Here is a 6000-nt window from a genome sequence, read left to right on the forward strand (position 1 = left end):
TGTGGGCTCTTTATGTTTCCATGCTGATCCTCTCAAGTGGTGCTGCTCTTTAGCCCAAGTTACAGAACTGGAAAAAGTGCCCACCAGTGCCCACACATCCTCTTTAGAACATGTCTTCCGTACCTCCTTAGACATCCTCAAGTTTGCCGCCAACCCGTGAAGGCCTTTTTCTGAGGTCCATCCTCTGCAGAGTGGGCATACCAGTTTGTGAGGCACTATGGGTGGCCGAGAAGTGGCTTTGTAGGGAAGACAGATGGCAAACAAAAACAAAAGGTTAATCTTAATGAAAAACATAGATACGGGCTGGAGAGATGGCTCAATGGTTAAGAGCATGGACTGCTCTTCCAGAGGTCCTGAGTTCAATTCCCAGCACCCACATGGTGGCTCACAACCACTTGTAATGAGATCTGGTGCCCTCTTCTGGCCTACAGGGATACATAATAAATAAATTAAAAAAAAAAACATAGATACTATTATTCACGTTACTGGGTAGACATTCATGCAAACAATTCAGTAGGTGCTCTGGGATGCACAAATGGAAACTCAGGGGTGCTAATGAGTTTATTTAAGCTACATAGACTGCTGACAGATTTACAGTTGAATGGTCCAGTCCTAGAAAGAGTTTGGAAAGAGGGTTTTGTGTAAGATGGACGAAGTCATCTGTTTCTTTAGCAAAGTAAAGGCTTCCTCTCGGAAACCATCCTCAACCTCAGCTGCTGTGTTTTAACTACATCTCACAGCTCAAAGTTGAGACAGAAATGTAGGAGAGGAGTCCCAGCACGGAGCAGAGGAAGAGAGCTGAGACACTACCCTTTCTTCCTGCAGCTGTTTCTTCCAGAGCTAGCCAAGAGGACCCATTACACTCCTGATGTCTATCAAATCTGAAGCCTTTCCATCACCCACCCCTTCGGTCTCCACTGCCACAGTCTAGACCACTACCACAGACAACTCACAACTTTTTTTTTTAAACATTAAATATATTTATTTATTAAATTTTTTTTCATTTTACATACCAACCCCAGTTCCCCCTCCCTCCCCTTCTTCCGCCTCCTCACCTCCCTCCCCACTAACTTACAACTTCTTAAGGGGTCCTACATCGGGCCTCCGCCCTCAGCTCGTCCTCTCTTTTGAACTCTCTGGAGGCACTCATCTGAAAAGGACGTGGTTCGACAATGTGAATACATTCATATCCCCTCTCCCCCCCGCTGTCGCCAATATTAAGGAAATGCACACGCCTCTGCTTCCCCTCTACCACCCTAAGCACCTTCACATGCTTAACTAGCCAGGAGCTTGTTGACTCTGGGCGCTTTGCATAAGCTGCACCCTCAATCTAAAGTAGACCCTCACACCACTGCACCATTGATCTTGACTCTACAGTCAGGTGCTTGTTAACAACTATGTATTGAACATTCACTGGTTCTGGGAAAGTACCAGCTAAACGTTGAGGTTATGTAAGAGAGTAGAGGTTAGTGCTGCCTCGTCTCCCCAAGGGCAAGGTGACATCTGAGGGCTCCCTCTGCCTTTCAGGTGCTTCCAACGCAAAGACCTGCAAAGCCATCTATTAATTCAATCCCTTCCGCACAGTCTTCAACTACAGAGCTCAAAGAAAGCTTGGCTAGATCAGACCATAACACGCATGCTCACTCTGGGGTCTTCAAAGCGAGTAAGCAGGTGGCGGCTCCCTCGCAATGCTCCTCGTCCGCGAACTTAGGACCATGAACTCCGCAATGATCCCCCCCGCCTCGGTCATCTAGATGGTACGCCCCACCAAGCTAGGGAGTCGGAAATGAGCCGCGGGGGCGGGACCTGTTGCTCTGGGCGACGGAAGTGCGTCTGCGTGGAGTTGAGCGGGAATTTTGGAAGGAGGCTGCGGCGAGGTTAAGGTGACTGTCCAGGGTCTGCGCACACAGGGCGGGGGCGCGTGGGTCGTGAGGACAGGCGGGCCTCCTTGCGACGTGGCGTCCCGCCGTGCCTGGGGCCTGCGCTGGGGTCGGGTGCCTCAGCTTTGGCGGGTGTCTCCGGGGCGCGCCCCGCTTAGCCCTCCCTGTTTGGTCCTGCCCATCTGGGGCGTCCCCGAGCCCGCTGTCGCGCGTGGAGCCCAGTGCCAGTGGGAAGACAGGCCAGGGGCACTGCGTAGGATAGATAGGCAGGCTGCTCAGGCGGCGCACGCGTGAGTAGAATGGAGCTCCAGAAGCTAACACCCCCAACCAGATGTCTTGTCTTGTTTTGTTTTTCCCATTTATATAGTGTTTATTGTAACATACAAAACAAACACCCAATCTTCACTAAATGCGATTTTCGGCACTGTATTTAGAAGTTGGGATAGAAAAATATGCATTAGCTGCCTCGTTTTATGGTTTCTGTTTCTTTTTCCCTTTCTGTTTTTGAGCCAGGGTCTTACGTAGCCAAGGATGACTTTGAACTTCTGATCTTATCTCCACCTCCTGAGAGCTTGGATTCCAGGCATGTATTACCATGTTAGGGTTACACAGCCTTGGGGGGGCGTTGTCGTCAAACCCTGCTAGGCAAGCCCTCTATTAACTGAGTGACATCCTTTTTAGCTCACATCAGATATTTGTTAGGTCTTTAATATAAGCTTGTTACAAGGTGATGGCACACCACTTTAATCCCAGCACTCGGGAGGCAGAGCCAGTCGGATCTCTGTGAGTTCCAGGCAAGCCTGGTCTTACAGAGCGAGATTCGGGACAGGTACTAAAGCTACACAGAGAAACTCTGTCTCCAAAAACAAAAACAAAACAAATTACGCGCGCGCGCGCGCGCGCGCACACACACACACACACACACACACACACACACACTTGTTACTGTGCTCAAGATAACAATGATAAACAAAACTGGATACACTCATGGAATTGTAAACCAGTGGGAGACCTAGCCATTAATTTAAACTGTAGTATTAAAAGTTGGTACAGGTGGTAGTGGTGCAGGCCTTTAATACTTAATACCAGCACTCAGGAGGCAGAGGCAGAGGCAGATGCAGGCGGATTCCTGAGGCCAGCCCAAGTTGGTAACATTGTGGAAGGAATTTTACTGGTGCTTTTGGAGGGTGTAATGGAGAACATTTAACCCCAGCATCTAAGAGTGTGGGTTGAGCTGAGGTCTGAAGGTTTTGAGTGTTTAGAGAGCAAGGACGGAAGTGTGGGTATTTATTTTGTTTTAGATGAGAAATCATTTATAAGGGCCAATAGCAGGAGGACCTTGGGGCTTTGAAGGACAGAAGACAATTCATTGTGTTTAGAATACAGTGGTAAAACTTTCTCACGACTCAAATGTCCATTACCTGCAGCCAGCCCTTTCTTGTCGCCTAGCTTAAACTCTAATACATGGTTTTCTGGTTTTGGTGGAGGGTAAGTGCATAGAAACATATTTGATAAAGAAGGTGCAAAACCCAGTGTGAAGTTCCACAGCTTTAGAATGGTTCTTCTAATTGTATAGAAGTTCATTGTGATGTATAGACTTTGAGTCTGGTTAATTTCTTTCTGTAATTTTTTTTTCTTATTTGCTAGTTCTTTATAATAAAGGGCTTTTGTTTGTTTGTTTGTTTGTTTTTGTTTTTGAGACAAGGTTTCTCCGTGTAGTTTTGGTGCCTGTCCTGGATCTCACTCTGTAAACCAGGCTGGCCTCGAACTCCCAGAGATCTGCCTGGCTCTGCTTCCTGAGTGCTGGGATTAAAGGCGTGTGCCAGCGCCGCCCAGCTATAAAAAAGTTTTATGTGTGTGTGTGCATGCGCGCGTATGTGTGCATTTGAGATAGTGTCTCATTTATGTAGCCCTTGGCTGTCCTGGAACTCACTCTGTAAACCAGGCTGGCCTCTAACTCACTGAGATCCGCCTGCCTCTGCCTCCCAAGTGATGGGATTAGAGGCTGGAAAACCACTTTTAAGATAAGGATAGATTGGAAGGAAAATGTATAATTTTTTTTCTTGTTTTTAAAAATATCTCGGGGTTGGGGATTTAGCTCAGTGGTAGAGCGCTTGCCTAGCAAGCGCAAGGCCCTGGGTTCAATCCTCAGCTCTGGCAAAAAACAAAAAACAAAAACAAAAACAACAAAAAAAAAAACAATCTCATTGCTGTGTAGAGGGGGACAGGTTAAAATATCTTTGGAATGGTTCAGTGGGAGATGTTGGTGGCTTTGAAGTAATGTTAGTTAGAACAGAGGTGGAGACATGCTGACAGATTTGAGAGATGTTCAGGGGATGACATTGATAGGACTTGGTAGTGGATATGGAGGATGAAAGCAGAGTTCTTAAGAATTTGCCCACGTTTTTGGGCTGAGTGGCTGAGAAACAGGAGGGAGAGGAGAAACAGGTGGGTTATTCCCCGCCCCAGTCTGCATTTACTTCTTCACCTCCATGTTACTCAGGACAGTCACACACTGTGTCCAGTGTGCCTGCCTTCTCTCTTCCACTGCACAGTTCACCACTCTGCACAGCCTTGTCTTTAGCACTAAAATGATGTCTAGGTCACCTGGCAGTTTCTTCTTTCTCCATACCCCTCCTACTTTGATTTGCACAATAATTTGATGTTCAGTTGCCCCAAAGACTGCTTCCCGTCTTGTCAGACTCTGTCACTCAGGGACTTTGGGGAGTTGTCAGTGAAATCTAAGTTCCTTAACTGACACTTAGATCTGTTTCTTCTCAGCCTCTCAAGCCATCCTGCTGCTGCTGTCCTTGGCCTCCCTCTGGCCCAGTCTACTTAGTTCCCAGGTGAGCCTTTCAGCTCAGACACACACACACACACACACACACACACACACACACACACACACACACACACACGACCCCCCCGCACCTGACTTTGTTTATGGTATCCTCCTCCTTCCCGGTATTGTAGACTATCTGGTCGTCTCGGCTACCTACATTTCGTTTCTTAATTTCCAGTTCTGACTTCTTCTGAAAACATTTTTTAGTGTTATTAGCTTCTCACTTGTTTTTGTTCTGTGGTTTGTTGAGACAGAGTCTCTTGTAGCCAGGGTTGGCCTCAAACTCACTGTGTAACTGAGGGCTGGTCCTGGGTTCCTAATCCTGCCTCTCCCTCTCCAGGTGTGAGCTAACCAGCTAGTGCATGTGATCTCTAACACACACACACACACACACACACACACACACACACACACACCACACACACCCACACCCTTCTCTCTCTCTCTCTTCCTTTTTTTATAGCATGGGAATTGAACCCAGGGCCTTGTGCATGTTACACAAGCACTGTACCACTGAGCCACATCTTCAGGCTTACTTGTTTATTTGTTTATTATGTGTACAATGTTCTGCCTGTATGTGTAGGGACACAGGCCAGAAGAGGGCACCAGATCTCATTACACGTGGTTGTGAACCACTATGTGGTTGCTGATAATTGAACTCAGGACCTCTGGAAGAGCAGCCAGTGCTCTTAACCATTGAGCCATCTCTCCAGCCCTACTTGTTTTTTTTTTTTAATACCATTTAATTGGTGCTTATCATTTATGATGTTGTTTATTCATTTGTCCAACAGTATTTTATTGTATGTTTATATAGTCCTATAGTTTTACAATATATCTGACATATAGCTAAGTGCTATTTTGATTTTTAACATTATGTTGAGTAGATGCTGAAAATGTATCAGAAGCTCTGAAACCATGTACAGAATTATAGGGAATTCGTAAGACTTGATTAGGATAAGCATCATCTTCTTTTTTTGAATAATTTATTTAAATTTATTTTATGGGCATGGATGTAAAGGCATCAGATCCCCTGGAACTGGAATTACAGACAGTTGTGAGCTGCCCTGTGGGTGCTGGGAATTGAACTCATGTCCTCTGGAAAAGAAGCCAGTGCTCTTAACCACTGAGCCATCTCTAACCCCAAGCATCATCATCTTACCAAGGTTTCTATCCGCTGAACACTACAGTGTTGTCTGTAACCAGTATGAATTACTTCTAGAAGCTTCCAGCTATGACCTTTTTTTTCCCCTTTCTTACAGTTCTTTGATATGAGCAACA

The sequence above is a fragment of the Onychomys torridus genome, chromosome 1 (genome assembly GCF_903995425.1).
Source record: "Onychomys torridus chromosome 1, mOncTor1.1, whole genome shotgun sequence".
Taxonomy (NCBI): domain Eukaryota; kingdom Metazoa; phylum Chordata; class Mammalia; order Rodentia; family Cricetidae; genus Onychomys; species Onychomys torridus.